The sequence below is a fragment of the Schistocerca americana genome, chromosome 5, assembly GCF_021461395.2.
Source record: "Schistocerca americana isolate TAMUIC-IGC-003095 chromosome 5, iqSchAmer2.1, whole genome shotgun sequence".
In the NCBI taxonomy this organism is placed as follows: Eukaryota; Metazoa; Arthropoda; class Insecta; order Orthoptera; family Acrididae; genus Schistocerca; species Schistocerca americana.
This window is the reverse complement of record NC_060123.1, coordinates 59,004,439-59,024,334: the sequence shown is the minus strand read 5'-3', so window position 1 is coordinate 59,024,334 and position 19,896 is coordinate 59,004,439.

Below are 19,896 nucleotides of genomic sequence, written 5' to 3'. Positions count from 1 at the left end.
TTGTGAGTATATTTGAAAACAGTTTCTGTAAGAAAACAGTGAAATATAATTGTAAGAAACCATGTAAAAAGCCATAGCTTACTAAAGTCATAAAAATATCTTGTAAACAGGAAAGGGAATGTATCTTATAGCTAGAAGGAGTAACGATCCTGAAACAGTGAAACATTATAAAAACTACTGCACTGTATTAAGAAAAGTTATTAAGAAGTCCAGAAGTATGTGCATTATGTCTGAGAGTAGCACATCTGATAATAAAATTAAAACAATCTGGAATATTGTGAAAAGGAAAACAGGGCAACCGACAGCACAGGAAGACTATTTCTATCAAACACAATGAAAAGTATGTTAACAAGAAGTCAGAAGTAGAAAACAGTTTTAAAATCATTTTTTAACAGTTGTATAGAAAATAGCTACCAGCTATTCATCAGAAAAAGCAAGGCAGTATGTGGAAGAGGCAATACCTACACAATTTGATAAAACTGAAATTCAACCCACCTCTCCTACTGAAATTAGGAAAATAATAAATTCACTCAAAAGTAAAAGCTCACGTGGAATTGATGGCATTTCCAACAGAGTACTTAAAACTTATTCCCAACAGTTAAGTAATTTTCTCAGCCACATATATAGTAGCTCACTGAAACAGGGAATATTTCTAGATACCTCCCCCCATGAACCATGGAACTTGCCATTGGTGGAGAGGCTTGCGTGCCTCAGCGATACAGATCGCCGTACCGTAGGTGCAACCACAACGGAGGGGTATCTGTTGAGAGGCCAGACAAATGTGTGGTTCCTGAAGAGGGGCAGCAGCCTTTTCAGTAGTTGCAAGGGCAACAGTCTGGATGATTGACTGATCTGGCCTTGTAACAATAACCAAAATGGCCTTGCTGTGCTGGTACTGCGAACGGCTGAAAGCAAGGGGAAGTACGGCCGTAATTTTTCCCGAGGGCATGCAGCTTTACTGTATGATTAAATGATGATGGCGTCCTCTTGGGTAAAATATTCTGGAGGTAAAATAGTCCCCCATTCGGATCGCCGGGTGGGGACTATTCAAGAGGATGTTGTTATCAGGAGAAAGAAAACTGGCGTTCTACGAATTGAAGCGTGGAATGTCAGATCACTTAATTGGGGAGGTAGGTTAGAAAATTTAAAAAGGGAAATGGATAGGTTAAAGTTAGATATAGTGGGAATTAGTGAAGTTCGGTGGCAGGAGGAACAAGACTTCTGGTCAGGTGACTACAGAGTTATAAACACAAAATCAAATAGGGGTAATGCAGGAGTAGGTTTAATAATGAATAGGAAAATAGGAATGCAGGTAAGCTACTACAAACAGCATAGTGAACGCATTATTGTGGCCAAGATAGATATGAAGCCCACACCTACTACAAACAGCATAGTGAACGCATTATTGTGGCCAAGATAGATATGAAGCTCACACCTACTACAGTAGTACAAGTTTGTACGCCAACTAGCTCTGCAGATGACGAAGAAATTGAAGAAATGTATGATGAAATAAAAGAAATTATTAAGATAGTGAAGGTTGACGAAAATTTAATAGTCATGGGTGACTGGAATTCGGTAGCAGGAAAAGGGAGAGAAGGAAACGTAGTAGGTGAATATGGATTGGGGCTAAGAAATGAAAGAGGAAGCCGCCTGGTAGAATTTTGCACAGAACACAACTTAATCATAATTAACACTTGGTTTAAGAATCATGAAAGAAGGTTGTATACATGGAAGAAGCCTGGAGATACTAAAAGGTATCAGATAGATTATATAATGGTAAGACAGAGATTTAGGAACCAGGTTTTAAATTATAAGACATTTCCAGGGGCAGATGTGGACTCTGACCACAATCTGTTGGTTTGACCTGTAGATTAAAACTGAAGAAACTGCTAAAAGGTGGGAATTTAAGGAGATGGGACCTGGATAAACTGAAAGAACCAGAGGTTGTACGGAGTTTCAGGGAGAGCACAAGGGAACAATTGACGGGAATGGGGGAAAGAAATGCAGTAGAAGAAGAATGGGTAGCTTTTAGGGATGAAGCAGTGAAGGCAGCAGAGGATGAAGTAGGTAAAAAGACGAGGGCCAGTAGAAATCCTTGGGTAACAGAATAAATATTGAATGTAATTCATGAAAGGAGAAAATATAAAAATGTAGTAAATGAAGCAGGCAAAAAGGAATACAAACGTCTCAAAAATGAGATCGACAGGAAGTGCAAAATGGCTAAGCAGGGATGTCTAGAGTACAAATGTAAGGATGTAGAGGCTTATCTCATGAGGGATAAGAAAGAAACTGCCTACAGGAAAATTAAAGAGACCTTTGGAGATAAGAGAACCACACGTAAGAACATCAAGAGCTCAGATGGAAACCCAGTTCTAAGCAAAGACGGGAAAGCAGAAAGGTGGAAGGAGTAATTAGAGGGTCTATACAAGGGCGATGTACTTGAGGACAATACTTTGGAAATGGAAGAGGAGGTAGATGAAGATGAAATGGGAGATACGATACTGCGTGAAGAGTTTGACAGAGCACTGAAAGACCTGAGTCGAAACAAGGCCCCGGGAGTAGACAACATTCCATTGGAACCAATGACGGCCTTGGGAGAGCCAATCCTGACAAAACTCTACCATCTAGTGAGCAAGATGTATGAAACAGGCGAAATACCCTCAGACTTCAAGAAGAATATAATAATTCCAATCCCAAAGAAAGCAGGTGTTGACAGATGTGAAAATTACCGAACAATCAGTTTAATAAGTCACAGCTACAAAATACTAACACGAATTCTTTGCAGACGAATGGAAAAACTAGTAGAAGCCGACCTCAGGGAAGATCAATTTGGATTCAGTAGACAAACTGGAACACGTGAGGCAATACTGACCTTACGACTTATCTTAGAAGAAAGATTAAGGAAATGCAAACCTACGTTTCTAGCATTTGTAGACTTAGAGAAAGCTTTTGACAATGTTGGCTGGAATACTCTCTTTCACATTTTAAAGGTGGCAGGGGTAAAACACAGGGAGCGAAAGGCTATTTACAATTTGTATAAAAAACCAAATGGCAGTTAGAGGAACCGAGGGACATGAAAGGGAAGCAGTGGTTGGGAAGGGAGTGAGACAGGGTTGTAGCCTGTCCCCAATGTTATTCAATCTGTATATTGAGCAAGCAGCAAAGGAAAAATTCGGAGTAGGTATTAAAATCCATGGAGAAGATATAAAAACTTTGAGGTTCGCCGATGACATTGTAGGTCTGTCAGAGACAGCAAAAGACTTGGAAGAACAGTTGAACGAAATGGACAGTGTCTTGAAAGGAGGATATAAGATGAACATCAACAAAGGCAAAACGAGGATAATGGAATGTAGTCGAATTAAATCGGGTGATGCTGAGGGAATTAAATTAGGAAATGAGACACTTAAATTAGTAAAGGAGTTTTGCTATTTGGGGAGCAAAATAACTGATGATAGTCGAAGTAGAGAGGATATAAAATGTAGACTGGCAATGGGAAGGAAAGCGTTTCTGAAGAAGAAAAATTTGTTAACATCGAGTATAGATTTAAGTGTCAGGAAGTCGTTCCTGAAAGTATTTGTATGGAGTGTAGCCATGTATGGAAGTGAAACATGGACGATAAATAGTTTAGACAAGAAGAGAATAGAAGCTTTCAAAATGTGGTGCTACAGAAGAATGCTGAAGATTAGATCGGTAGATCACATAACTAATGAGGAGGTGTTGAATAGGATTGGGGAGAAGAGATGTTCGTGGCACAACTTGACTAGAAGAAGGGATCGGTTGGTAGGACATGTCCTGAGACATCGAGGGATCACCAATTTAGTATTGGAGGGCAGTGTGGAGGGTAAAAATTGAAGAGGGAGACCAAGAAATGAATACACCAAGCAGATTCAGAAGGATGTAGGTTGCAGTAGGTACTGGGAGATGAAGAAGCTTGCACAGGATAGAATAGCGTGGAGAGCTGCATCGGACCAGTCTCAGGACTGAAGACCACAACAGCAACAACAACCTCTTCATTAGTTACGTGATCTACCCATTTAAGCTTCTGCATTTCTCTTCTTGAGAAAGGCTTCCTTAGCATCACCAGTACACATTTTAAATCCTCTCTACTTCGAACATCATCAGTTATTTTGCTCCCGAAATAGCAAACCTCATCTAGTACTTTAAATGTCTCATATCCTAATCTAATTCCCCCAGCATTACATGATTTAATTCGAGCACATTCCGTGATCCTCGTTTTGCTTTCGTTGATGTACATCTTATATCCTCCTTACAAGACACTTCCATTCCATTCAACTGCTCTGCTGTCTCTGACAGAATTACAATGTTATCATCAAACCCCTAGGTTTTTCTTTCTTGTCCTTGGATTTTATTTCTCACTTTTAATTTTTCTTTTTTTCCTTCACTGCTTGCTCAATATACAGATTGAATAACATCAGGGATAGACTACAACCCTGTCTGAGTGCCTGCTCAACTACTGCTTCCCTTTCGTGCCCCTCGACTCTTATAATTGCCATCTGTTTTTGTACATCTTTTAAATAGACTTTCGCTCCCTGTATTTTATCTCTGCCACCTTCAGAATTTGAGAATATTCCAGTTAACAATGTCAAAAGCTTTCTCTAAGGCTCAAATTCTATAAACGTTGGTTTCCCTTTCCTTAACCTATCTTCTAAGATAAGTCGTATGGTCAGTAATGCCTCACGTGTTGCTACATTTCTATGGAATCCAAACTGGTTTTCCTGAGGTCGGCTCCTACCAGTTTTTCCATTCGGTTGTAACGATTCGTGTTAGTATTTTGTAACCGAGACATATTAAGCTGATGGTTCGGTAATTTTCACACCTATCAACACTGGCTTTCTTTGAAATTTTAATTATTATATTCTTCTTGAAGTCAAAATGCATTTCACCTGTCTCACTCATCTTGCTCACTGGATGGAAGAGTTTCGTAATAGCTAGCTCTCCTAAGGCTATCAGTAGTTCTAATGTAATTTGTCTATTCACATGGTTTTGTTTCGACTTAGATCTTTCAGTACTGTCAGATTCTTCATGCAGTATTATATATGCCATCTCATCTTCATCTACGTCTTCTTTCGTTTCCATAATATTGCATTCAAGTGCATCGCCCGTGTTTATACCCTCTAAATACTCCCACTTTTCGCGTGTCAAACCATATATAGACTAATTATATTTGCTGAAGTTGTGCCCAAATGATAGAAATACATGTCACCTCTTTTTAAAATATTTCTTGCATTACGGTGCGCAGCATCAGTTACCGATAAACAATGTTATGACACCATGTGCCAAGGCGACTCCCGTCGCGCGACAGGCAACTTTTGACTAGAATCGGAAGACTTTCGTTGCGCAACAAACTTAATTTATCACGTAACAGAAAGAGCGATTTGCTACCACGACGCGTACGCTAAACAAAACCTGATACGAACTTCGAAATTTCACCTAGAATCCGAATAAGAACAAATAATTTCTAATAGAACGAATACTGACAGTATTTTTAAACCAGTCTGACAGGATACACACGTTATCAGCAATGTGTTGTTCACTTGAGGAATATCTTTGGCTATACACAGTGAGATAATGAAGAGGCATATAATTTTTCTACCAGTTTTGATGAAATATACAGACTGTTAGGATAGTAATAGTGTTGTTGTCTTGAACGAAGAGTAATAGGTATTTCTGATGTAGAAAGTTTTTCAGACACTATCGTGAGGTAGTGAAATATTAACAATTATAGCAGCGAGATGTTGTTTATATGGAAATAAGTGAACGGAAACAGACCAGAGAACTGTTATTTGAAATGTATATTGAGACAAAGACATTGAATATGATTAATGTTATATTAGAATACTGAGATTTATGTTGGTTGGAATACGTGGGATGATAATCATGAGATACTCGATGCATAGGCCCTGTAACAGAATGAAGCAATAATTATGATTATTAATGTAGAGAAAGAGTGAGTCAGTGATGGCTCTTTATTGTTATAGTCAACTTTTATACCACATGGATTTTTTCTGTGTTTACATGCATAAAATTTAAGTTTCTGGAACGATCTGGCTACCTGAAAATAGTGAATGTAGGTAACATGACTTGAGACAACACTGTTATTTCTTTAATGTGGAGTTTATAATTATCTCATGCAAATTATTGAACCTTTTTACTAACCATATACTGTCTTTTTTTTCGTCAGAACAACACAACATGTAACTGTTATGCAAACTTTACAGTAATTCGAGGAGTGTACGTTTTTGTCATCTTTTGCGTAGGGAAAATGTTTTGCAAAGATTTGGCTCAGCATTGATTGCTACTCTGTACTGCACTGCAATCTTTTACCAAATGGTGCCTCACTGAATTTTTGTGACTTGTCTTTGTGGAAGTGTCTATTTTCTTGTTTGTATTAATGAATGATCTTTTTCTGATTTTTATATAGCTACATGCACACAAAATTTAACTTCTACTGAATTCTATAAAATTAATCTTTGTCTAACAGATAAACTTTACATATGTATGAAACAATGTCATGACAATACTGTCAATCAGTCTAGGTGTTCAGGAAATTTTGGAGGCGAAAATGACATGGATAGATAAGGACAAAGCCAAAAGAAAAGGGTCATGCAGGTAGTATGTTACTATATTGTGTGGCGTCATTAGTATAATAATTGTGTTAGGTATAGCACTGTAGTGAGCTCTCATAGGTCATGAAAGATATGTAAGGAGAAAGAATAGAGAGAAAGGTAAGAAAGGAACATATACAAGAGGAAAGAAATTGGCTACAAAGATGAATCTGAGATGAAATGATTAGATAGGGTATATATCTGATAAAATATGGCTAGGTAGGGCAAATATGAGAAACGGTTAGGTAGAGCAATGGAGCTAAATAATATGAACTTATAAAAATATGTGTGATATGTGACAGAAACGAGAAATGAGGTAATGTAAATGGCTGTATTTATTGAAAGTTTGATTAAATCATGGCTAAAATGATTAAGAGGTGCACAAACTAAAGGATAAATCAGAATTCACAACATGCTAATTACTACCCATGCTAGGTATAATAATAGGCTGACATTTGACTGACTGTATGAACTATTCTTTGATGTGAACCGAATTCATGTATTTCCTAGTTACATGTTTATGTCTTCCTTATATGTGTGTGTGACCAATATCCTCATGTGTTACTGATTTCATGCATACACATTTATTTCGATTGATTTAGGATTTTTCTGTAGGTCATTCTGTACACATATAATAATTGTTTCTTATCATTCCTATTACTGTGCTCTGTTTCACATGATTTACTTGTCTAATGTTTCTGTAATTCGTTATTGTGAAACCACATCATTTTTTCTCATTTTTTTTATAGACATAGAAATCTGTTGTTACCATTGCACTACATGTGCAGTCTATATGTATAACAATGTAAAATCTTATTACTCCTGTCTTAATATTGGTAACTGTATATTGTAAATGTAACAAATTGTAATTAATCCGCCATTCACCACAACAAATTCAGATTTGCCAGGGCAGATGAAATGTATTTACTGATCACATACTGAAACATCTTCTGCCAAATGTTGACGTACTTCACTGGCACAAGCTGTAAATGACTTGCAAGGAAGTCTTCGCTACTACAAGATGGCTTTGCAGTTATTGACAGATCCAAAGTCGTCTTCAGGGAGATACTACTAGGGATTTTACAGTTTGCACATGTGTGGGGTTCTCAGCCGAGAACTGTGCTATGTTTCACTGAGTCTGGTTCCATACAACTTCTCACAACAGTGGCATAATTCCAATGAACTGAAGAAGGTTTAGTCGTTTGTGCCCACTTTCATCATGCAAATTACTACCGCCACATGTAACTGTGCTTCGGAAATGTAGGCCTTGTGTGATATAGACACTATAATCTACTTCCTTTGTGCTACAAAAATAGTGTAGGTCACCAATACTACTTAATACGATATAAAACGTGACATATAAACTTTCAAAATAGTCCTGAGCAGAATGTTCTCAATGACATCATGAAACATGATAAGCTTGCTGTGGTGAATTCTATTGAGTACTTCATTCTCGTGTTCTTGATTTTGTAAATATTTTTTACTTGTAGTTTCTTTATTCATATTCTTGTAAAGCAATATTTATCTTTGTATGTCTAACATGTTTTGTTTGTTCCTATCCATAATGTTTAAAATTTTGTCCTGTCCTCGTCCCATTCCTATCTGAAATGACCCTTGTGCAAAATCCTACTTAGGGAAGATGGAGGATATGTAAGGTGAGCATGTCATTTTGTTTTTTTTTATATAAGTTATCGATCCGCACACCAGAGACAGAGAGAATGTTCTGTTTTTGTTAAACTATCTTTGTTATTGTTATGGCACAGTCGTTGTCTCTGTGCAGTGTGATTCATTCTTAATTGAAGTGTGCTAGATGATAGACATGTTGAGCAGTGCTGTGTTGACTTGTGATCATATCTGTGAGATGAAGGAATATTTATTGTAAAGGACAGCAAGGGTGAATATGATGCACACATGGAAAGGCGAAAGGAATATAATTTTTTAATAGAGTTATTATTTTTTTCTAAGAGAAAAGGTTTGCAGTAAGACTGTAGCACTTTGCGCCTAATTTGTTAGAATAATTATTTTCAGCTTGTTAAGTTGCTCAGAGCTGAGAGAAAGAACACCACATTTCCCTGAGTCATGCATTGTGATATCAACTGATTAAGTTCCTTGATTCTTTTAGAAATACTCTGTTAACATTGAGCCCTTTTCAAATCATTGTTCACTTTTTTAAGCATGGTATTGTTGACACCAATGTCATGTGTGAAGTTAGCGCAAAGTTTTACTCTGCCTTTTTAATACATACTTCATTCTAAAATCGTCATCTTGGAATATCGTTTTATAGGAACACTTACTCTCCCCATACCACTGTTTAAGGAAGGTTTATCACTACATGTTGCCACATTGCACCATGTGGTTTGCAACAGATCGGATGTTTATTTAGAATTAGAAATCTAGCTTAGCTACTGCCTGCCTCCTGTTTCCTGTTGTGCATTCGAGAAATCTGGCACAATGCTGTCCAGACACGAGAAAAGTGGAAATCTCTATTAGAGCCAGATAATTGTTTTACTTCAGTTGCTAATAATATAAAGACAAGTTTAATTCAGACCAGTTACAGTTCCATATGTATTACTTTCTGTTTGCTCCAAAATTATTGTACAAGTATACTCACAACATGGAAACAGTTTGTAGGTGTATATATTTGGTAAATATGTGGAGTTTTTATAGAGTGGGAGGTAAATTTGGGTTAAATTTCATACAGAAACAAACATTGAGGAGGTTACAATAGCATCAGTACTAGGAATAAGAACAATCTACATGAAGACCTAAAATCACTTACGTCAGTCCAAAAAAGGTCCAATATTCATGAACACACATTTTCTAAAAATTCCTAGCACCCATTAAAGAGTTGGTTTCTGATAAAGCACAGTTTAAAGAGTATGAAAGGATTTTTGATAGGCATCTCCTTTTCCTCTATAGACGAATATCTTAACAGGGAATGTTATACCAGCTCAAGTAAAAATGTCTGTTAGATTTAAGTTTTGACAGCATTGGTCACAGCAGTCAAGGTTATGTATTTTGTGTATGGTAAATTTATTAGAAGTGCATAACTATGTTTCATTCTGACAATGTACTAATTCAGTAAATATTAGCCGTTCCAGTTTCCTGTAATTTATTCACATCTTTTGACAGTATTCTTACAATTTATCAGGGAAGTTGATGTTATATTTAAATGTTTTCTGTTTTTTGTGTTATACTTTCTGACTTATTCTGCACCCAGGAGACTCATCTTATTTTTGGGTCTATGGGAGAAAAACTGAATCCAAGCTAATCTTATGGAAAGGACTGGGATATAGATGACAATGGTCTGTACATGGAGTTTCCACTTTTCTATCAAGCAGCAGCCCTCAGATGTGATGGCCAACTGGCTGCTCATGTAAAGGCATTATCCCTCTGCAAGTTGGTTATGGGAATGTTTTTGCATAAATAGTGTGGTGTCACCGCCAGACACCACACTTGCATGGCGGTAGCCTTTAAATCGGCTGCGGTCCAGTGGTATACTTCGGACCCGCGTGTCGCCACTATCAGTGATTGCAGACCGAGCGCCGCCACACGGCAGGTCTAGGGAGACGTCCTAGCACTCGCCCTAGTTGTAGAGCCGACTTTGCTAGCGATGGTTCACTGACAAATTACGCTCTCATTTGCCGAGACGATAGTTAGCATAGCTTTCAGCTACGTCATTTGCTACGACCTAGCAAGGCGCAATTATCAATTGCTATTTATCTTGTGATGCATGTACCGTCAGACCAATGTCCACCAATTAAAGATTAAAGTTAAGTATTCCAGCAGCTTTGTACCATTTTTGCTAGTCTCAATTCCTTGTCATTTTCCAGACCTCACGCCATCCTGCGTGAGCTTAAACGCATGCCCTTCAGCCTCCCGTCCTCGTGGATTGGCTGTCTTGCCAGTCCACAAAAAATAGAATCTATATAGACTCAACTTCTTCGAGCTCAAAGAGCAGTCATCTTGTATGTTTATCCCCAACGTGTGAATCAAAATGATTGAAATTAGAGTCACAAGAGTACATAAATATATATGCCACCTATATGGTACGTGCCATTGTGTGATGGTAGTTGACAGACATTGGAGTCACCCACACAATGTTATGTGACCTATGAGGCACTTGAAACTGTGTACACTACGAAGGGGCAGCGCATTTCATGGTGAGCATTTTCAGACTTCAAGTATGTGTTTGCCATGGTATGCATTTCCACACGTAAAAGATCCTGGCTAGAGCAATCACTTAGGTGCTATTCTAGAACCTCACTCACAGTAAAAGAGTTGATGCTTCTACAACAAAGACTTCAGTGTCACTTTTTGTGCTCAGTTGCATCTGACGCTCAGAGAATAGCAACAAATCTCCATGTTTGGAGTGATCGGCTATTTTGAAAAAGTTTCCTCGCAAACTACTCTTCATCATATTCTGTATTGCTTTAATCTACCCTTAGCCCCTAAATGTTAACTGAATATTTCAAATTCTGCCTCTTAAGAGGAGACGGAAGGGAAGTGGGCTTCCAAATTTCGATTTTTAAATTTTAGCATATTTGAAATACCTGGTCTTTCCTGTGTGAAAAAGTTTTTGTTTCATATAAATACTACAATTTGTTCGAGAGCGCTCTGCGCAATCTGCCATTTAAATGCCACCCCTTCCTTTTTGCGCCATGCAGAGATAATGCACAGTATTCTTTTACTCCTTGTATATCACAGTCTAATATAACAGTCGCGACACTCACTGCTGTAAAAGTTGTTGCCGTTTGACAGATGGAGCGACACTAGCGCTCCAAGCGGTAGGTAAGGTGAACGTCAGACGCGTCGTAAGCATAATGTTTGTTTACATCCATTTCCTACGTAATTTCCGCATTATTTGAGTTATTTTCTTGCCTCCAAGGGTTTGTGTGGTATCAAAAGGCATATATGTTTCTAAAAATGATTCTAAAATAAGCGCCAGCACGGACAAAAATCATGAATAGAGTGGCAAGCTACAACACATTCGTGAAGAAACACTTGTGACATTGGACAGAATTGCAGCTTACCACGTTCATATCAAAAGAATATAAACACACAGATTCACATGTCAGAAGCACAGACATGTACCTCTACTTGCAAAAACGATCGACAGCTCGTTTATCGTTCTGTAGGCCTACTGCGTTTGTTTGTCATTTTCGCCTGTTGCCACAAGTACGACCTTCATCTTTTTATTATTCTAAGTGGGACAAGCAACTGCCAAATAGTGGGAAGAATATGCTGAAAACACTATAATGAGCTGATTACACTACATTTCACGAAAAACCAAATATTTGTATAATTTTCAAACAATCTGTCAGTGAAGAAGGTGCTGACAAAATAATGTCATCACACGTTTCTCTTTCAATGGCATGCTAATCTGGCTTAACAACAAGTCAAGGGCATCTTTTTTTAAATATCGGGATCCTATAGTCTTTAACATTCGTTTGTCCTTGTTCACTTGCTCCTTCTGATACAATTTCTGTCGCTGTCTGTAGGCACTTTCCTTGTCCCGTAATAGTTTCGCTCGAAGTCTAGCGATTTGCACATTCTGACACTTCACACGCTTTTGCAAGACACGAACAGCTGCACTTAATCTAACCACTTCATCGTCAAAGCAGGTCTGTGTTGACGATTCACACGAATCTGGCACTGATACATGGTGAGCTGAACCAGCTGCTTCTGTGTCATAGGACTGTTTTACTGCTTTAGATTGACTGTCGAATCTTTGTGGCAGTTTCCTCTTCATCGTCAGCTGAGGTGGCTTATTTGGAATGTCAAACAGGGTGGGTACTGCATTCCACACGAGTTTGTTGTTGTCTGCGTTCATGAACTGGTTTTGTTCGAAATGTAGCGAACAAAACCTAATATTACTATACAGGTACACTGGGTCTTTCTTCATGAGGTCTTCTCGCCTGCTATTAACAAGCCATTTTCTGCTCCTAAAACGAAACATTCATCATTTATACACATATAGTTTGCAAGTGAATCCTGACGATACAGTTTAGTAACATGATGGTTATACCTCTCAGGATCCTTAGGAAACCTAAAAAAAGACAGCTTTGGTGTCTTCTTTCTGTTGTTGGTGCAATTTATTGCGCTACAAACGCTCCCGCCAGTAAAAGCCATTGTAAAAATCAAAATAAACAACCACTATTCTCCTTCACGATCGCGCCGAACTCACAGTGTAACCTACCAGCCGCTTGGGGCGCTGCTGGCGCTGTAGGCAACAAAATCGAGGCGAAGTGTCGCGACTGTTATATTAGACTGTGTTGTATATTATTTCATGCTTCTATTGTTTTATCGCTGCAGTGTTTTCTACCCTGTATCTACTATCGATACTAGTTTTTCCAATCGTTTTTGTTATTGTTTTCGAGCGTTAATGGTTGTACTCAGGGGGGCGCAGAAAGCTATGTGCAGAAAGCAACGTGTTTTCTCAGTTGTGCGCATGACGTCATGGTGGAAGCAGCTATGCCAAACAGTACACAGTTCGAATTGTGTGAGATTGTTTTTCTTGTGTTGTTTTGTGTTTGAAGGAGTATTTTTATTGAGTTCTTTCTTCTGAGGTACTCAGTCATCAGCGGAAACATTCGGAATTCGGGAGTGTTAACGGTTTTTGCTGTAATTGATATTTGATTCGGAACTGAAATAGTTAGCGATAGTGGACAGGTGGAATCAACATTGTGTTCGCCAGCTCTATAGTTTATGGTTCGTCCTGTGAAATTCTTATTGGAGAATCTACAAGTGAGTGAGAAAAATAATTTTTACAATTCCAGGCTGTGCTGTAACAGGCTGTTTTTCCTACAACTGGAGCACAAAGGGAACTGACGTAATGTATCACAGTTTCCCACGTAATGAAACATTACAAAAACTATGGTTGTCGAAATGTTGAGGGAAAGACAGTGTGGTCGTGATTTATGAGGCCTTGATTTCTCATGCTGTTCATTACGGATGAGTCAGTTGTTTTTACTGCGAAAATTCTGGTTCAGAAAATGAGTAACCGTAAATTATCTACAAAATTTTTGTAATCATTGGGTGTCATTGCTGAATTTTGCAAGTGCAGTGTCTGTGGAAATTATGTGGTTTTGACGAATGTTGCATGCAAGAATATGTTCTCGCCATTTCGCAGAAACAGATTATATAAGGGATTTACAGTCTGAATTGCTTAATTTGCCCCGAAAAAGAATGCTCAAGCCAGATGCAGTTCCTTCGCGCAATTTGCCGTGCAGTAGTGCGACTGTCAATGTGTCACCCACAACGGAAGACAGAACCAAACGGTATAAGAAACGAGAACTACATATGAAATCTCTGGAAACTCTGGAAAAGCTGTCACCAAATAAGAAACATCATAATAAGAGCACATGTACAGATGACAGTTTTTTTTTTTTTTTTTTTTTTTTTTTGAGACACAGATAAAGTTACTGTGATGAATACTATAGCGACTTTAGAAAGAAGGAATGTTGTTCTCACAAACAAATGTGTGCAACTTCGAGCCCTTAAGTAAATTCATTTCAGTGCTATTAAATGAATAGTTTCTGATTTATTTGAGCCGAGGTTTCGAATTTCAAGTGTGTGTCAGTGTGGTTGCGATCTGACATTTTACCGATGTGTGAGGCATAAGCTGCGAATGAATATAACTCATCAGTTTTAACTGTAATATTTTAGCAGCAGAAAAGCAGTTTAGACATCTCATTTCTGGTATAAACAAAATCTTCCGCCAAAAACTTGACGTAAACGCGCATGCCGTGTCGTCTGCTTGTGAGCGCTAGCTTCCATGCTGACGTCACTAGGCCAGCCAATGGCAGAGCAGAGCCCTTACTGCCCAACCTTATTATTTAGTAACCTTGGTTGTACTTAGTGAAATATGTTGTGAGTGAAGTACGTGTTGATTTGCATTTTCTTTGGTTCCGCGTGTTTTCATAAAAATGCCGCATATAAAGAAATTCTCGCCTAAATTAAAATTCAGAGTAAATAAATATGTAAAGGTAAATGAGGTTAGTGGGTCAAAGGACCCAAGAATGTTAGACAAAAACAAAATCAGCACATCAAGAAAGAAACTGCAGTGTCTTCAAGGCATTTCCTCGCAGTCAGCTTGTGGACTTGAACATTCGTTTGGAAATAATATGGTGAACCTTAGTATTAGATATTGACTCTAATTAGAACCTTTGTGTGACTATAAAGTTGAACTTTTAATCAAATACGCAATACGCCATATTGCCAGGACCACACATTTTAGAGACCAATTATTCAGCGATGTACATAACGAAGATCAAGGAGAAATCATAAACTACCATACATATAAAACATCAAAGAGTAAGATATGAATGTTCCCAACAGCCTCAGAAGTTCTCGAGATGTCGATTCGTGAAGTCTGAAAGTCCCACAGCTTGACAGCACCACTGATGTTTACTCTCAGGGGGTCAATTCTAGTGTCCGATACCACCCGTCGGCTTTGACCAATGACGTAATGTGTGATGTTATTTTGTTTGTGCCACAGATTGCTGTCAATGAACGTTAAATGATTTCTCTGAATTTCCTCGTTATGCGCGTACATTAAAAATTCGATGTAGATTGTTTTGTTTCCATCTCGTAATTTGTTTCCGGTATCTTCTGTTAATGAAAGTAGTCGTGATTTGTAAGTGGTCATGATTTATGAGGCCTTGATTTCTCATGCTGTTCATTATGGATGAGTCAGTTGTTTTTACTGCGAAAATTCTGGTTCAGAAAATGAGTAACCGTAAATTATCTACAAAATTTTTGTAGTCATTGGGTGTCATTGCTGAATTTTGCAAGTGCAGTGTCTGTGGAAATTATGTGGTTTTGACGAATGTTGCGTTATCACGTACTTCCGACGAATACATGTGGAGGTATTCCAAAAAATAATATGTGGAGATCCATATGCAGGGGGACGTGGTTCGAATGATCGAGGCTGAATTTAGAAGTAATATTCTTGCAGATCTGTCATGCACGAAGCAGGGGTTTCGTGTGGCACTGTAGTCGACTGGTTCTCGTTTTGTAGAGAAGTCTGGGGGATTTTATAAAGTATAGGGGTCATTTGGGGGGCCTGGGGCTATAGTTGAAGTAAATGAGTCACACTTTGGAAAGACAAAGTATGAAAAAGGGCATGAGGTTGATGGGCGTTGGGTGTTTGGAGTTGTAGTTTCTGGAGGAGATTGTGTTGATGTTGTATTTGGGGTTGTACCAAATCGGACAAAGGAAGTCTTGACATCTTTAGTAGAATATGAGGAAGAATGTTCTGTAGTCATGTCGAATGGGTAAGCTTCATATGAGGGGTTGGGTGAAAGGGGTTATCATCAACTGGTTGTGAATCTCAATATTCAGTTCAAAGATTATAAGATGGAGGCATGTACTAATTATCAGGGGGTATTGAGGGGGTGTAAAATCTGCTGTCAGGAGGGGAAAGAGAAGGATTTCAGTGTTGCAAGGCCATTTAGATGAAAACTGTTGGAGGAAGAGTATTCCTAAAGGTTATTGTTTATTTTTTGCATTTATGAAAGTAATCAGCAAAATGTACAAGCCTCATTTTGTTAGTTAGGTGTTGATGGGTCTGATACTTTTTTCTTGTGTTATTTTACGTTTTTTATGTTACTGTATTGTTGATTTATTGATCCATTTTCATCTACAGCTGCACAATGTGCAAGAGGTATTTGGATGTTTTTGTTAATATTAACAGTTTTATATATAATATACCTTTGTACATAATAACACACATTAATATATCAATTAATGATGAATACTTAAATAAATGTTGTTATGCTATATACAGAGAGATAAAATACAAATGTTCTTCTGAATGAGACTACATTGGGTAAACACACAAAAATTTAGTTTTTTAGGTATTCATTTACTGTGTAAAAGCAGTGATCAACCATGTATGACTTTAGTTTAGATTTGAAGTGACCAATGTTTTGTATGTGTTTAATGGTATCTGGTAAGGCATTGTATAGTTTGATACTAGGATGGATAAGGCTGTTTTGAACTAACTTTGTGTTGGCGCATTGAACATGTACATCCAATTTTTGTCTTGTATCATAGCTGTGTATTGTGTGATTTTGAGTAATGAGTGGTCGTTTTGTATGTAAGTTTTGCTTTAAGTACATTATATTTTCAAATATATATATGCAAGGAAGTGGCATGATCATTTTTTTTAAAACAATGGTCTACATGATTTGCGATTATCTACCCCTTCCATTATTCTTATAATTTTTTTTTAAATTTTGAATGTTTTGATGGCATCTCCAGAATTTCCCCAGAACATAATCCCATACCGGAGGTGTCAGTGTACAACTGCATAATATACACACTGAAGGGCGTTGTAGCTGGTACAATTTTGTAATGTACGCAGCACAAAACAAGAAATACTTAATTTTTTGTTCATTTGCTCAATATGTGCTCTCCATTTCAAGTTATGTTGTAGATGAAGTCCAAGAAATTTGGTACAGGCTGTTTTGGCAATTGTCTATCAGTATAGCTCTAGATTGGATGATATCAGATTTTTTGTTTGTGCTGTGTGTATATCGATAGCTACAGTTTTTTCAGTGTCTATTATTAAGTCATTGTCATCAAAGTAACATGCTAGCCTGTCAGTGGTTTCTTTTATGTTTTTTACAAGAGTTTCTTCTGAGTTTCCTGTAATTAGACCACTCGTATCATCAGCAAATTGAAGTATTTTACTGCTGTCATTCCTTATGTTTAGGTCATTTACATAGAGTAAGAACAGAACAGGTCCCATTACTGATCCTTGTGGCACTCCATATTTAACAGTCAGTAGCTTGGAATTATATTTCCTAATGCCAGTGTCCCTTTCTTGATCTATTTCCACATACTGTTCCCTGTTTTTAAGATAAGAGCTGAGCCAGTTGTTAGCTGTTCCCCTAATGCCAAGATTTTCTAGCTTATGTAGCAATCTGTCATGATTTATGGTGTGAAATGCCTTTGACAAATCTAAATATATGCCTATGGTAAGTTTTTTGTTGTCTAATGCTATCAGTGCCTCTAATAGAAAGGAGTGAACTGCAGATTCGGTTGAGTGGTTGGCTCTAAACCCATGTTGAGATTTTGACAGAATGCCATTTACCTCTAATAAGTCTGTTAGCCTCTTATTGAAAAGTCATTCTAATATTTTTGAGAAAACAGAAAGAAGTGCCGGTGGTCTGTAGTTGGAAACATCATATTTGTTTCTTTTGTTGTATAATGGCTTTACTTTTGCTATTTTCAAACATGAAGGAAAAGTTCCTGTAGCAAAAGATGGGTTACATATGTGGGTTAAGGGCTTGTAACGTCGGAAATGCATATCCTCCTATTTCCATCTATTGCACTGCAAAGTTTTTTCCTTATTTTGTTACCTGAAGATATAACATTTCTGTGTCTTTGTATATTGTAATTGTTTTACTATTTGTGTATATGTATACATATATACATATATATATATATACACACACACACACACACACACACACACACATATATATATATATATATATATATATATATATATATATATATATATATATATATATATATATACGCATTTATGTCGATTTATAATTGGTTTGTTTTGTGAATATTATTTGTATTTATATGCTGGGTCTGGCCTAGGGAAAACTATGCTATTGAACGAATACATCGATAGGTCGTGTGGAGAACCAAAGTGTTTAGGATCTTTGGTAGTGTGAACTCTGCCACGTGGAGCGCGGGCAGAGAGGAGTCTGGCTGGGGTGGTGCAGTGGAGCAGGTGTGTTGTGTGACACTCCTGCGAGTTGCCACGCTTTCGGGGTTGGGCAGCATGTAACTGCGCTTGACTTGCTATGATAGTTTCTGACACGGTGTCGGGGACGGGAAGCATTAGCTGGCGCACATCAAGAGCCTGTTTGCCTGGTGACCGTGTCGAGAAGAAGGCGCGCCAACATCCAGCTTCTGCAACAGCGATGGCCGACAATGAGTGACTGTCGCCACCTCCTCGATCGACGGCTTCAAACCGTCAATCAACCAACATGGAAGACTGGAAGCACGTAAAGTTTTAGAACTGTATGGCAGACCTCAGCTTTCCAAGCTGTTCCATTTTCATAACTAAATTACAGCAACGTAGCATGAACCTTTGTTGCTCATCGTCCCAATTGAATTACCAAGCAGGGTCCCTTCCTTTTCTGGAATGAACCCGAGTGTTGTTGAAATTCAAACGCCAGCATCATTCGATTTCACTGCTTTAATTTCAAAGTTCAGTTAAGGTATTGATACCTGGCTCCAATATTTAGATTACACAAGCACAAATTAAGAGTGCGGTTTTTGTTACCATATTTTAGCTTACCTGTGACTGCAGCTCAGCTTGGTATGTACTAAATTTTACTATTGTTAATTGCTCAGAATCATTTAATTCAAGTTCAAAGTCAAATCTATTATTTCTAAATTGCGGAGATTCAAGTAGCTTTTGAAATGATTGTTGAGGTAGCCCAAGACTAACCGTATTTTACTGAATTTCGATGTGCTTCAGAAACAAAGCTCACTATTAATTTCAGTCACTAAATTAACTTTCAATTTTCCGGTTTTATTAATTCTTTTGCTAAATTAAGTCAGAGTGTAGCGAAATTTATTACTTCTGACAAACTTTCAGTTTTCACACTACACGTGTCAACCTTCAGTTGCCACGCTTCTAGTGCTAATTATATGTGTAATAACCCTTCTTTTTCAGTTACTATAGTAGTTGTCCATAGGACTGGCGACTGTAATTTCCCCCAAATCTCAAATATCTAATTACCGCTAGTTAATTGTTAACGTAACGGCCGCACATTTACTTTCTTTATTAACTTACCCCTTTTCAAAATTAATTTCCACTAGTTTCATTTGCATTTTTTCTTTCATTTAGATGTAACCCTTTCCTCCCTCTTTACTGTCATATTAACTTCGGTGACGATTGCTTTTCCCAAATTTCCATTAGGTACACACGGTTTAATTTTTCACTATCATTAAGGTCGATAAGTGAGGGAGAGGTTACAGGCTCAGTAATCAAGTCCCCACAGTTCTTTATAATTAAATCAGGTATATCATCTACACCTGCAGAGTGTTTCATTTTGAGACTTTTTATTGTAACCTGAACTTCTTCTACATTTGTTGGGTACAGAAACATTGATCTGCTTGAGACTTTTTTCCCTGTTTCTGTATGCTGTTTTCTATTAGAAGTCTGTTGTGCTAGTTTCTCTGTTACATTTATAAAATAGTTATTGCACATATTAGCTACTTCCTGTGGGTT